Raw genomic sequence first — 15472 nt, 5'->3', positions numbered from 1 at the left:
TCCCAAACACCCACCTTCCTGTTTTTTTTTCGGGAGGACTGTTACCCTGTGTTAGAGGTATCTGTGTTGGACTCTTTCCTCTTCCACTATCACCCCCACCCGTCATCTGTTCTTCTTCTGACCTCCTCACATCTAACTGCTCACCGTGGGCCAGATGCTGTGCTAAGTGTGTTATACACACTGTCTCCTTTCACCTAATCAATCACCACAGGCATGAGCTCTAGCACCGCCCCATTTCAGAGGACACTAAACAAGGCTCCGAAAGGCTGGTGACCTGCTCCAGGGCTACATGGGAGTGAAGAAGAGTGGAGCTGTGACTTAACCCAGGTCTGCCTAACTCCTCTTCAAACCTTTACTCTAAAACACAAATCTAGATTTTCCCAACAGTGTGCCCTGGCCATGGTGTGGCAGGACTGTGCATAAGGGCCCCAAGACAGTGCTCTCCTCTGCCCTGGGGCACATGAGTGGGTCAGGCACTGCCAGGCATGAGCAGCCTCTGTGGTCACCCTGGGGCTGTGATGTGAAAGAGGATGGGAAGCCCTGCCCTAAATTAGACTTGACCGTGGCCCTGAGCTGGCAAGGGTGGCCCCCTTCCCCATACTTCCTGCCTGGCTTAGGAGTGCCTGCTTGAGTGTCCCACCCAGCAGCATCTTACCCTGGGTCAGACTCCTCAGGCCAAGAGGCCTCTCTGTGGGGGAGAGGGTGGTAATTTGCCTTGGGCTTGGGGTGAGATCTGTGGCCTCCAAAGTGAGTAGAGCTCTCAGAGGGCCCTGCCCAAGCTGTCCAGCTCTAGTCCTTGGCCAGGCTGTCGTCTCTTCCACCCAGCTCTTGGACCTCCCAGCCCAGACCTTGAGGCAGGTGAGCTGCTCCCACTCAGCCCTGGCATGGCCATGCAGAGGCCGTGTCTCTCATCACCTTCTCACAGGCCTCTGCTGAGAACTCTGTGCACAATCTGGTTGGCTGTTTGTGGTGACTCCCTGCTGTCAAATCCAAGCACAGCTTGGTGTGAATGGAGAGGTGACAGAACTGGAGTGTGAAGACTGTCTAAATCAGGACTCCGTAGCACGCGGGACCCTGGACAGAGCTACTCTACTCTACTAGAGCTGAGTGTGTGCTCTCAATGTCAAGATTTTCAGCTTCATTAGATCTGCCTAACCACCCTGGGAGGTTAGGAGGGCCATCCGCCTCACTCCCATTTTGCACAGGAGAATACAGAGGCCAGGAGCAGGCTGGAACTCACCCAAGGTCACAGGTCAAGAATTCGGAGCAACTGAAACTCAAGTATCTTGACTCCAGGTGCAGGGCCCTGTCTGTTGTTCATGTTCCTCCCTGGGACTCTGGCTGATTCTGGAACTCCCAGCTTACCATGGAGGGAGGCAGGCTGCTGCCTGGATGAACTTCAAGTGTTCCTTCTACTCCCTGCTACATCTTAGGTTTTACAGTGTGGCCTTGGCTAAAGGCAGCCTGGGCACACTGCAGCGCCCTGGTGTAACGGACAGCCATGGGCCTTGTACTTGAACCGGGGTCTGGACCCAGGACTGTCACATGCTCACCCTGAGCCCCAGGTTCTCCTCTGAGAAATGCTGGAGTCACCTGCTTTGAGGGCTGTTCTTAGTATGAAGTAAGAGCACAGTAAAGACAAAAGACTACAGAGCCAACACACACACGGCCACAGTAGTACATTCCGGAACAATACACTCATTTCACTTTCCTGTTGTCATTTAGAGAGGTGAGCCTACTGGGAGCCACAAAAGTGCAATGTTGCAAAGACTTCCAAAATAGATGCTGTAATGGCTGCTGTGGCCACTGCTGGCGGTGTGTGGGATCCCTGGACAGCAGCAGGCCACGGAAGAGTGTGTACCCCTGTTCTGTGCTCTGCAGTGGGGCTCATTTTTCTGGGCCAGCTTCTTGCCTGCCTGCCTGCCATCCTCCTCTGCTGATAGAGTTGCCAGTGATGTACAGGATGCTCCGATTTCATTATAACTATAAACCTGTTCTCAACTCATCTCTTACATTCCCTTTGGCAACAAATATAGAGAAATGAACATATAAACTTTATACACACACACTCACACACACACACTCACACACATATAAGTCTCCTGAGGTCACATTGTTCTAGTTTATAGAGTCACACAACTTTTGGGCTTGAAGAGACTCAAGTGTCTTCTCTCATGTCTCTTCCTTAGTGTACAGTCTCTGCCAAGGGCCCACTGTCCAGCCTTTCTTTGCATACCTCTGATGCTGAGACACTCATTACCTCCTAAGGAAGCCCAGTTCATTTATGGTTAGGATGGACTTAAATGTGAACAATCTTCCTTATTTTGAGCTGAAATCTACACTTCAGGGACTTTTTCCACTGGCCCAGGCTCTGTCCTCTGGGGCTCCTCCCTCAGCTCTAGGACAGCAATTTTTTTTTTTTTTTTTTTTGAGAAAGAGTCTCACTCTGTCACCCAGGCTGGAGTGCAGTGGTGTGATCTCGGCACACTGCAACCTCCACCTCCTGGGTTCAAGCAATTCTCCTGCGCCAGCCTCCTGAGTAGCTGGGATTACAGGTGGGTGCCACAACATCCGGCTGATTTTTGTATTTTTAGTAGAGATGGGGTTTTTCCATCTTGGCCAGGCTGGTTTCGAACTCCTGACCTCTGGTGATCCACCTGCCTCGACCTCCAAAAGTGCTGGGATTACAGGCGTGAGCCACCATGCCCAGCCAAGGACAGCAATTCTGAGGTTAGAGACAGCAGTTGTGTCCTCTGAGCCAACTATAGGTTTGCAGGGGGATCTGAGTAGGGCAAGGTCCCCTTCCCATGTCTAGCACCCTGCTCACCTGGGGCTGTTCCTGAACTTGCTTTAGTTATCTGGCAGCCAAATCACAGCATGGAGTGTGGCAGATTGCATAATCAATGTCTACATTTATGGAATTTTGGGGCTTGAAATAGTCATACATGATGGGGCGTGGTGGCTCACGCCTGTAATCCCAGCACTTTGCGAGGCCGAGGCAGGCGGATCACGAGATCAGGAGATGGAGACCATTCTGGCTAAGACAGTGAAACCCTGTCTCTACTAAAAATACAAAAAATTAGCCAGGCATGGTGGCACGCACCTGTAGTTCCAGCTACTTGGGAGGCTGAGGTAGGAGAATCACTTGAATCTGGGAGGCAGAAGTTGTGGTGAGCCGAGGTCATGCCACTGCTACTGCACTCCAGCCTGGTGACAGAGCAGGACTCCGGCTCAAAAAAAAAAAAGTCACACCCACATGCACATAATGTTTTCACACATACACATACACACATAAGCACAAACACACACCTCTTTGCTGGTCTTCAAAGATCTAAGGACCCAGGCATCCTGTGATCCAGAACCCCCAATATTTTTCTCTGCTGCCCAGGAGAAACACTCCAGTGACCTCCTTGTCATTCCTCATGACCTTTCAGGATATGCAGCCTAGTGTGAAATTCCAAAACCAGGCTACCAAAGGCTACTGATAAGTGACTTTAATGATCTCACAAGAAGCAATTAGGAAGAGCCAAATGAGAGAAGGGAGTGGGCAGTCCGGAGGAAAGATGGGGCTGGGGGAATAAGAAAAGGAATGCAGACTGAAGGAAAGTTGAAGTTGTACATTTTTTTCTATGAACCAAAGAATGTGACGTAGCTTTGGCACAGCAAAAAAGTCAGCATATAACTGCCTCTAATTATAGCTTAGCATTTGTCACATATATAACCTCATGTGCTCCTATGACAATCCCATGCAAGGTAGGACAGGAAGCATTAGCTGTAATTTACAGAGGAGGAACCTGAGGCCCAGGAGGCTCAAGGAACTGACCAAAGAAAAGGGAGAGTGGTAGAGGCTGGTGCCCACCAACATTCCATCTGCTCACCCATAATTCTCAGCCCTTTTATCATCAGGCAGTGGGGGTGGGAGATCATGTGACTAAGTCTGGCCAACAGGCTGTGGGTGGAAGTGACATTTGACACTTGTGGCCTGAAGCATTGAAGACCCGTTGCAAGATGGGCCTGCCGCCTGGTGTTGTGGTCCAGATCACGGAGTTGCCTCCTGGAAGGTGGCTGCCCTGGAGAACCACCTGGATTCACAGCTGGACTTTGTGTGAGCAAGAAATAAAGCCTTGCTGCATTGAGCTGCTGAGATTCAGAGGTTCCTTACTGGACCTGGCCGATACAGAAGGACAGTTACATTTGTTTTTACGTCATCACGAGTCAGGCACTTTGCTAAGCACTTTGTACATGTCAGTCACCTCATTCAATTTTTGAAACCATTTTGTGAGAAAAGTATTATTTCCTTTTCATACTATATGGGGAAGCTGAGGCACAGCGCTGTAAAGCCTATTTGCTCAGGGTCACAGAGCTACGAAGGTGTGGGCTTGGGCCCTGAATCTGGGTCTGTGTGATTGGAAAGCCTCGATGAACTCTGGGGATTTGCAGAAATAGACGGCTGTTGTGTTTCAGCACCCTGTTGGGCTAAATGCTTCTTTTGAAGATGGAAGACTGTGCAGATTGCTTTCTCATTCAGATTTTATGCCTGAGTAAAATCCTTGTGCTATGATTTATTATAGCAACACTGATTTTCCAATTTTAAGATAACAATGCAGCTTGAAATAAAATGGAAAGAAAACATGGAAACATTTGAAACCTGTGGTTTAGATCCTCATTATGTCTTCCAGGAACTGTTCGGGGCCTCCTCATTTTCTCCTCTGCCTCCGGCCTCTCCTTATCCTCTCAATGGCTGGTGCCACTTTCTCAAACCGGACCTACGCCTGCCCTTGCCTGCTCAAAACCCACAGCGGCCCCTCGGCCCCTCCAGCAGCACATCCTGAATTACACTCCTCAGAAGAGGTAAATATAAACATGCTACATATTTTAATTTATGCTAAAATTTTAAATTAGCATTTCTAAAACTTCTTTGGCTAACGGTCCCATGGCCAAAGAAGTTTTGGAAATGCTAATTTAAACATTTTTATTAACAATTAAAATTAAATTTATTAACTAAAAAATGTAAGGCTGGATGCAGTGGCTGAAGCCTGTAATCCCAGCATTTTGGGAGGCTGAAATGGGTGGATTGCTTGAGGTCAGGAGTTTGAGACCAGCCTCGTCAACATGATGAAACCCCGTCTCTACTAAAAATACAAACATTAGCCAGGTGTGATGATGTGCACCTGTAATCCCAGCTATGCAGGAGGCTAAGGCGTGAGGATCCCTTGAACCGGGAGGTGGAAGTTGCAGTGAGTCAAGATCGAATCACTGCACTCCAGCCTGCGTGACAGAGTGAGACTGTCCCCCACGCCCCCCCCCAAAAAAATTAAAACTGCAGAACTTTCCAGAGCCTTTAACATGCTAAAAGTATACTATACATTTTCAAGAGGCAGATAAATAGTTTTAAGGATTTCTTAAACTTCAGGCCATATGATCCTCCATTTCCTTTTATTTCGGGATAGCTAATGGGATCAACATTCAAAACCATATACTTTGAGGGGATATTGGTTTTTAGGATAAAGCCTGCACTTCTCAAGGTAACATTTAAAGCACTTCTCATGGTAAACATTCCCAGGATCTGGTCCAAGGCCACCCTGCAGCCTCATCTCACAAATTCCTGTCTCCATCTGCCCCAGTGTTCAATTCCCCTGTTTCCTCCCCCTAGACTTCTTATTGCCTAGCATCTCACTCCATGCAAGGGTACAGGGTTCTCTGAGCTGTGACGTGGAGAGAAAACAAGGATTGAGGAACAATGTCAGAAACTGAACAATATAGCCTCTATTTGTGGGAATGTTAAAAACACTCTATTAGTGACGTGGTTGATTTGAAAATGGGAATGATGATTGCACAACTAATTGAAAGCCATGTGTTTGCTGAGGCTCAAAGAATCCCTTTTAGAAATGGGAACTGGGCCTGCGTATGCCAATGAACAAGGCAAAATGGGTGCACGTTGCAAACAAAAAGCACCAAGATATGCTGGGCAGAACCAAAGATATCAATGTAATTAATGAAGTAATTAACATGCACAGGAAGCGCAAAAGCTGTCAGGAGGCTGATAAGAGAGGGTTACTGAAAAAGAATGAGCAGTGTAGCAGGGAAGTGAAATTCAGTTCTGCATTTTTTCTTCACCATGGACCCCCAAAATACTCTATGAGTAATAAATAGGTCTTGACTTATGGCAGACATACCAATGAGGCTGGGGCCACAATTGCCTGTTGACCCTCTCCCTGGACAATAAACACATCAATTCATCAGTCAGCTAGTCACTGAGAATGTGGGGAAGTGCAATTGACTAGGAGACAGGAGACCCGTGCCTGGGGGTATGGTGGGTGGCAAGGTGGTTAAAGGTGCCAGCTTTGGAGCCACTCTGCCTGAGCTCTAATCCCAATTCTGCCACTTACAAATGATGTGACCTTGTGACCACCATGTAACCTTATTGTCACCATCTGTAAAATGGGCCTAGACATAGCACCTGCCTCACAGGACTGAGGATTAAATAGCTCCATATGTATAAAGCCCTGGACCAGAGAGTGCCTGGTCCGAGTGAAATCCCCATGTGGTAACCCACCCAAGAAGCAGCTCCCTGATGGGAGGGCAGAGCCAACTGGTGTCTCCTCGGGTCATTTCTGCTGTGGACAGCCACCAGGTGTTTGTAGGAAGGGTTTAAACTGGTAGCTTGTCTTTAGTCACCTATCTGACTCTGGAAGTCCAGGTAAATCTACGCTTTGGTTTCCCCATCAGGAAAATGAGAGATTCGCTTAGGAGATTTCTTGGGTCATTTCTGGCTCTGAAATTCTGACTAAACACCTAGTCACACAGACAAATGTTGATTATGGAGGGAACAAAACCGACCCTGCCTGGGGGCTCCTTCTCCTCCTCTGCTGCCTTCAGGCTCTATTCCAGGCACCAGGGTCCTCTTGGACCCTTGGGCTGGAAGCTGCAGAGTCGTCGGGCTACTGTGCCTATACACATCCCTAGCCACGTACACCAACCCTGAGCCCTGTGGCTTTGGCCTCTGCGACATCTCACCAACAGGGCATCTCACCCTTGCCCTTTGGGGCTCATTCTCTCTCACCCCCTCACTGTACCACCTCCTGAGCCTGCCCCTCTCTCAGAGTGCTCTGTCTCCCCAACTCCCTTTTTTTTTTCTTTTTCTCATACAGAAGAGCTGAACAGTGCAATGAACACTTGTGTACTCTCTTCCAGAAGTCAACGATGGCTAACATTTTGCCATATCTGCTCCTCTCTCTTTTCCCTCCCCCATCTCTCTTCTCTTTCTCTGTGTCTCTCTCTCTCTCACACACACACGCACACTTTCCCCCCAAACCACTTGAAAGTAAATTGCAGACTCCATGACACTTCAGCATGAATGTACATAACCACAACATTATCATATCTACTAAAAGTAACAATAATTTCATATTATCTGAAAACCAGAGTGGGCTTTATAAACAGCTCATCATATTCTCCACTGCTGAATTTCCTGTATGGCTCTCCAGTGCCTCCAAGTTAAAGTCCAGCCCTGCACCTACTTTCTACCCGTAAGCTGCCAGATCCAACCGATTCTTGAACTCTTTTCCAGATGCACACTACACTTTTCTGCTCAAGGGGTTTCATCTACCTGGAGTATAGACTCCTTGAGGTTTTACCCATCTTTTAAAAACTTGGTAAAAATTCTATGTTATCCAAGAAACCTTCTGAAGTCACTCTAGTTGAAAGGCATCTTTCTTTTGATATCTCCATAGCATGTGAGAAGCAAATGCAATAACATATTTCACACATGAAGAAAGGCAGGGACAAAAGACTCATCACAGGAATGGAACTGATCCCTGATCAAACTGTGCCTGAAGTCCATTTTACTTCTGGACCTTTTCAAGATGCCAATATATTCCCTCTATTGTTTATACCAGTTTGAGTTACTTGCAACCAACAACATCTAACAGATACTGCAGGTATTAGACCTGGCAATCATTTAGCCTTCTAAAGCTGTGAAGCCACAGCAGAAAAACATAGTGCATCATGCTCCAGTACTGGATGCTTGCTGTTCTCCAGGAGCATGACCCCTTTCTCTCCCTTGCTTTCACTGTTTCTTTACCTGGAATGTTCTTATGTATCTTTTACTGTCTTTTTCTTTTTGAAAGTGAGATAAGATTCACATAGCACAAAATTCACAATTTAAACCATTTTAGGTGTATAATTCAGTAGTTTTTTTTTTTTTTTTCTTTGAGACAGAGTCTCGCTCCGTTGCCAGGCTGGAGTGCAGTGGCGAATCTCAGCTCACTGTAACCTCCGCCTCCCAGGTTCAAGCAATTATCCTGCCTAAGTCTCCCGAGTACTGGGATTACAGGCACATGCCCCACGCCCAGCTAATTGTTGTAGTTTTAGTAGAGATGGGGTTTCACCATGTTGGCCAGGATAGTCTCGATCTCTTGACCTCGTGATCCGCCCGCCTCAGCCTCCCAAAGTACTTGGGATTACAGGCATGAGCCACCGCGCCTAGCCAATGCAGTAGTTTTTAATACAGTCACAATTCTGTGCAACTAGCACTACTACCTCATAGTTTTCATCGCCCCAAAGAGAAACCTGTATCCATTAGCAATCTTCTCCCTCTCCTCTCCCCTAGCCGTAAGGCAATCAGTAATCTAATTTCTGTCTCTATGGATTTACGTGTTTGGGACATTTCACACCAATAGAATCATACAACATGTAGCCTTTTGTGTCTGGCTTCTTTCACTGAATACAATGTTTTCAAGGTTCACCCATGTTGTAGCATGTGTCAGTACTTCACTCTTTTTGCAGCTGAGTAATATTTCCCTGTATGGATATACCACTTTTAAAAAATCTATTCATCAGCAGATAAACATTTGGGTTGTTTCCACTTTTTGGCATTATAAATAATGCTCCTGTAAACATCCATGTCTATGTTTTTGAGCAGATGTTTTCATTTTTCTTGTGTGTATACCCAGGAGTGGACTTGCTGGGTCTTACAGTAACTCCGTTTAAGGTTTTCAGGAAAGGATGAACTATTTTGCTCAGCTTCTGTTTTCTTTATCTAAATCCTATTTGTTCTTTCAAGACTTGGGGGGGAAAGTCCCTCTTCTTCTTTTTTTTGTGAAACATTTCTCAAGGCAGGATGAGCAGCCACCTCCTCTGCGTTCCCACAGGGCCCCCGTGTGGAGCTATTCTAGCACCTACCACCTACACTGCCATTGTCAATTAACTGGTCCCCCTGGACTGGGGGAATCCTGAGAGCAGGGGCTGCACCTAACCATCATTGTGGTCCCAGCATCTAGCACAAAGTGGGTGCCCAGTAAATGTGGGCTTGGCAGATGAATGAATGACACGTCTCCTAGTGGCCCTGTGGTGCACCTCAGTCCCACGAAGGCTTCTTCTTAACAGAGGACGGTCTGTGCTGAGTGCCTCCTGGATGTGCAAGCCAGCGAGTGTGGGTGGGGCAGAGAGCGTGGAGCATGAGAAGGCACATGGGAGGTGGGAGTGGGAGCACGCATGCATTTTAACCACACATGCAGCAAGTTCAGAGACTGCCTTGGAATGAGCCTAATGAGACTGATCCAACTGGCTCATGCCTAGAAGGGGGTAGTGAGGACAATACACATGGACAAAAAGGGTAGCAAAGAGCCTTGATCACCAACAGGTGCTGGAGATAACAACCGTCCAGCCCTCAGGCTGGGATAGAGCTCTGTTGCTTATGGAGCAATTTCCCATCCATCAGTTCACTTGACAGTCGGCGTGGGGTATGAAGGAGCCTAGCTTTGGGGAGTAGTAGGCCTGGCTTCTCACCTCTGAGCCTCACTTGCTACCTGTGTGATTCAGAGTCCTCCAGGTGCTTCCCTGCAAAAGGGAAACAGAACACTCTCTGCAGCAGAATGAGTGGATGGCCAGGGAGCTGCACTGGAAGGTGTAAATCTATCCCACACGTTTGCTCTTGGCAGCAGTGCTCCTCAGGACCTCCCTGGGAGGCTGGCAGGGTAGTGATGTCAATTTTCTTATGGAGTCAGGAAATCTGGGGCAGGGAGTGGAAACAGAAATCACATCGACTGACCTATGTGCAAGGCTCAGAGCTAGGCACTTCAACAGGTTATCTCAGTTAATAATTCTCACAGTAAACCTGTGAGGGAAGAATGAACTTCTCCTATGGGCACTGGGGCTCAGAGAGGGTAAGTCATTCAACAAAGGTCACACAGCTGGGAGGTGGCAGAATCTGGACCAAAACCTTGTATCATTGTGTTTACAGCTGCCCCATCATTTCTCAAAGCCCATAGTGCAGGGACCTGGGCTGGTGAGTGCATTCTATTTCCTTGGCACATGAATGCATTTCCAGAAGCCTGCCATATATTTTTAATAATTGGTATGAACATGCAATCTCTCGTCAGCCGGCTTCCCGTCTGCTGTAAGGCGCAGATAAGAAAGAAAGAGCCTGAACAGACACAGGAAAATCCTCCACGCCCATCGGCAGAAATCATGCAGGCCCCGAGTACCTTTCTCACTCTAATTCTTCAAGCCCTGTGTGAATCATGGAAGAAAATGACTTCTTGGGTGAAATATTAAAACGCCACGCGTGAGTGTTCATAGTCTCGCTCTGGCAGCCCTGGCAGTAATGGCTCAGAGGAGAGGGCTCCGCAGCCTGGGTCTGGGAGTCAGATTTGATTCCTCTGAGATTCCTGAGCCAGGAACACAATGGGCTGGGCTCAGGGGGCCCAGTGGCAGCGAGTCAGACACAAGGAGATGGCAACATGAAGGGGTGGCTTCCGTGGGCTCTGCAAGCGTTCAGGGCAGGGCAGCCAAGCGCCAGGTAAAAATGATGCTCTGTATGAGGGCTAACCTTCCTCAAGTGCTCTCCAGGCACTGGGTGTGAGCAAGTCTTATAGGCATCCCTTTTAGTCCTCCCCAAAGCTCCGTAAGGTGGGTGCTCCTCCTATCTGGGTCCATTTTAAGGATGAAGCCCTCAGAAACAATATTCATTTTCTAAAGCTGTTGTTACAAACTACTGCCGGGTGTGGTGGCTCACGCCTGTAATCCCAGCATTTTGGGAGGCTGAGGCAGGCGGATCACCTGAGATCAGGAGTTCAAGACCAGCCTGACCAACATAGAGAAATCCCATCTCTACTGAAAATACAAAATTAGCGGGGTGTGGTGGCGCATCCCTGTAATCCCAGCTACTCAGGAGGCTGAGGCTGGAGAATCACTTGAACCTGGGAGGTGGAGGTAGCAGTGAGCTGAGATTGCGTCATTGCACTCCAGCCTGGGCAACAAGATCGAAACTCCACCTCAAAACAAAAACATCGAAACTCCATCTCAAAACAAAAACAAACTACCATAAATCGGGTGGCTTAAAACAATAGACAGTTCATCCCTGCACAGTTCTGGGGGCCAAAGTCAAGGTGTCCATTGGGCCGTGCTTCCTCTGAAGGCTCAAGAGAAAAATGCTGCCACGTCTCCTCCAGCTCTCCATGGCTCCAGGCAATTCCAGGCTCTTGGCTGCATCACTCTGCCTCCGTCCCCACATGGCCTTCTCCCCTATGTCTGTGTCTCTCTTTTTCATAAGGACACCCGTCATTGAGTTTAGGGCCCACCCAGGTAATCCAGAATGATTTCATCTGAAGGTCCTTAACATAATGACATCTGCAAAGTCCCTTTTACCAAATAAGGTCAAATTTCACAGGTCCAGGGGTAAGGATGCAGATGTCTTTTAGGGGGAATGACAATTCAACCCCCTATACTAACCTAACTTCATATAGTAAATGGCTGAACTAGCATCTGAAGTTAAGCCTAACTCCAGAGTCCACTTGCTTAACCATTAAGGGCTACACGCTGTATTCTTACCTGCTGTGTAACCATGGGCATGTTACTTAACCACTCTGTGCCTCAGTTTCCTCATCTGTAGATTGGGGATAATAATGGTAATTCCCACATGGGGTTGTTGTGAAGATTGATGAGTTGATAAAGCAAACCACTTGGAACAGTGCTTACCACGTAGCATGCACTCAAGAAAAGCTGTTGCTTATTACTTTTGCTATTGTTATTCCTAAGACAACGTAGCTTTGTTGAAATCCTGGACAAATTCTTGGCTGAGTGGATCGACTACTAAGGATAAAACTGGACTGGAAGGTGATGCCCTCAGATCTCAACATGCTGGATTTGACTATCTGTTCACGCTCATGAACCATCAACCAGATAATCACAGATGTGAAAGGGATTTAAGCATTTGTAAGAGAACATTATGCACAATTGGATGTTAATAATTTTGAAAGCATCAACGAAGAAAAATAAAACAAAGGGAGTGATGCAAAAAGACACAGGAAGTGTGAATGGATCAGTCCCAGTGGAAGAGAGACTGACTCATCCAATACCACAAGGCTAGGGCTGGGTTCCAGTTCTCATGTGTAGCAAGCAAGGTTATCTCAGGCCAGTGAGGCCCCCTATTCAGCTTCAGTTTCCTCTGATGAATCTCTAAAATGGGGTTGTCAAAGTGTTTTGTGAACTTTGCCATGTTGAAACGTGAGGCAGTGTTATTATTACAGTATGTGTTTGCTTACTATTGGGTGCTTTTATGTAAGTGGGATAGGCCTGGAGTTGGGGTACCAGTCCAGAGAAGGGCAAGAGTGTGGGTGGGTGTGTAGGCTGGGAACTGAGATTTGGGCAGGAGCAGCAGTGATGGTGTTTCTTCTGGCTGCTGTCCCCTGAGCTTTTGGGGTGGTTCACAGATTGGTCTCAGTGTCGTCTGACATGAACTGAGCATCTTTAGGGAATGTTAAATATTCCATCCTTTTTCATGGTCAAAACGATGCAGTATTTGAAGCTTAATCCACTAACTCTTTAGGGAGAAACTTCAAGCTGAACAATGGCAGAAAAGAATGAACATCCCACCACAGGGCTGTTGGTTCCTTTCAGAGCCACCACGAGTGCTGAGGTGCCGGGACACTGTGGTCCCCTTGTCCTCTTGCTTCCGCATTGGTTTCTGTGGTCAGTGGTTTCCTTGAGATTGTAGAGCACTTAGAAATAAAACTGTCTAAAGTTATGGTGTGGAACTTGCTCACCCTCTGTCTTCCCATTGCAATGAACAATGGTGCAGAAATAGACACCTCATAGCTTTTCCTTTTTTCCTCCTCCTTGCTCTTTCTCTTTTACTGGGGAAACAATTGTTCAAATGCTGACACAAGGATTTCAGAAAAATATGAGACCAGAGGGCCCACCTAGCTCTTTGGGGTCTGCACATATGAACTCCCAGGCGGCCCTCTCTCTTGAGTCCACAGCTCTTTTGTCATCATCATCTTCTCTGTCTGGCAGGGACCATCTGGACTTTAGATTTTCTGGATTCAGCCTTTTCTTCTCTTACTTTCTAGTCTTAAAAATTTATTGTCCTGAGTCTATTTATCACCCTGGTATCCAAGGTACAGTCTTGGGCATTTCCTAGAGGTTCATGAGAATCTGGGTCAGACAGTCTCAAGTCTGGTTGCACACCAGAACCCATGGCAACTTAAAAAAATCCTGATGCACAGAGCCCTTTCTAAGCCAGTTAAATCAGACATTTTGGGGGGTTGTGACCCAAGACCATTATTTTCAAAAAGATCTTTTCTGGGTGATATAGCCAGGATTAAGAACCATGAGTCTAGCTTCTCTTTCAAATCATTAAACAACAACTATAACAAAAAGCTTCTTCTTCCCCTTTAAAATGTTACTTATTTTTCTTGTTAGTATCAACATATTCACGCAATAGTTCAATCACACTACTAAGCAACCATATTACCCAGTCAGCTGTTGTCAACATCGACAAGAATCATGCCCGGGAAGCTTGTCCATTCATTCATTCATTCATTCATTCATGTGTGAATTCCTTTGTTCATTCATTTACTCATATATTGAGCTATGTGCCTCTCTGGCCCTGTGAGAGGCCACGGAGAAAGAGAGCCCTGAGGAGGATCCAAGATGGCCGATTAGGAGCAGCTCAAGATTGTAGCTCCCAGTGAAAGCGTGGAGGGTGAGGGGACGTCGCATTTCCAGATGGATTTTTATTGCCCACAGACCAGGAGATTCCCAGGCAGAGGAGCCCCATGGGTCGCCTGTGTGGCTGTTTTGGCCGGCACGGCGGGTCTCTGCACAAAATACATGGGTCCAGGCACCATTTTAGCTGGCAATTGGAGCTCCTGGGAGACAGAGTCGCCCATTCAACTGATAAAAAGGGGACTGAAACAGGGAGCCAGGCCAGGAGATTCCCAGGCAAAAAAGTGCCATGAATCTCCATGTGACTGTTTCAGCCAGCACAGTGGGTCACCGCACAGGAAATCACACAGATCCTGGCGCCTTTTCAACAGGCAACTGGAATGCCTGGGAGACAGTCGCCTGTTCAATTGAAAAAAATAAAATAAAATAAAGGAGGTCTGAGGCAGGGAGCCAGGTGATCAGGCTCGGCTGGTCTCACCCCCACAAAAAACCAGCATTTTGAAACGCTTTGGATTGAGGGTTTCACAGCAAGCACAGCTGAACCCAGGATGATCCAGCTCTGTGGGGGAGGGGCGTCTGCCATTACCAAGGCAGTCTACCACTATGGAGGTAGTCTGCCATTGCTGAGGCAGCCTGCCATTACACAGAGAGTCCGCCACGCAGAGGTGGGCCGCCACTGATGAGGCAGTTCTAACTATACCCGTATAAAAAGGACTGCAGGGAAGTTCACACAGCAGCTAGGCGGAGCCCACAGCAGCTCAGCAAAGCCTCTGCAGGTAGACTGTGACTAGGCTGCCTCCTCGCTGGGCAGGGCAGCTCTGAAAAAAGGCAGCAGCATGACAGAAACTTATAAATAAAGCCCTAACTCCCTGGGACAGAGCACCTGGGGAAAAAAAAGGCATTTATGAGTTCTGCTGCAGCAGACTTAAATGTACTTGCCCAGAAGCTCTGAATGAACAACAGAGCTCACAGCTCAGCACTTGAGCTTCTATAAAGGACAGACTGTCTCCTCAAGCAGCTCCCTGACCCCTGTATATCCAAAGAGTCACCTCATAAAGGAGAGCTCAGACTGACATCTGGCAGGTATCCTTCTGGGACAAAGATAGCAGAAGAAGAAACTGGCAGCAACCCTTACTGTTCTGCAGCCACTGCAGGTGATCCCCAGGCAAGCAGAGCCTGGAGTGGACCTCAGCAGTCCTACAGCAGAGGGGCCTGAATGTTAGAAGGAAAACTAAGAAACAGAAAGAAATAACTTCATCATCAACAAACTGGATGTCCACTCAGAGACCCAATCTGAAAATCAACAACTACGAAGATGACAGGTGGATAAATCCACAAAGATGAGAAGAAACCAGTGCAAAAAGGATGAAAACACCCCAAACCAGAATGCCTCTCCCCCTACAAGGGATCACAACTCCTCACCAGCAAGGGAACAAGGTTGACGGAGAATGAGTGTGATGAATTGACAGAAACAGGCTTCAGAAGGTGGGTAATAAGAAACTTCTCTGAGCTAAAAGAACAT

At 47.5% G+C, this 15472-nt stretch overlaps 1 protein-coding gene across 1 annotated transcript in view; it reads right to left on the bottom strand.

Annotated features, from left to right (window-relative positions):
- Positions 1-15472, bottom strand: part of GABBR2 (gamma-aminobutyric acid type B receptor subunit 2) — a 429129-nt gene that overhangs the window by 33250 nt on the left and 380407 nt on the right. The window lies entirely within an intron of this gene.

This window comes from Cebus imitator, unplaced genomic scaffold (genome assembly GCF_001604975.1).
Source record: "Cebus imitator isolate Cc_AM_T3 unplaced genomic scaffold, Cebus_imitator-1.0 Scaffold51, whole genome shotgun sequence".
Classification (NCBI taxonomy): Eukaryota; Metazoa; Chordata; class Mammalia; order Primates; family Cebidae; genus Cebus; species Cebus imitator.
Note: the sequence above shows the minus strand (reverse complement) of the source record. Positions and strands in the feature narration are given on the sequence as shown.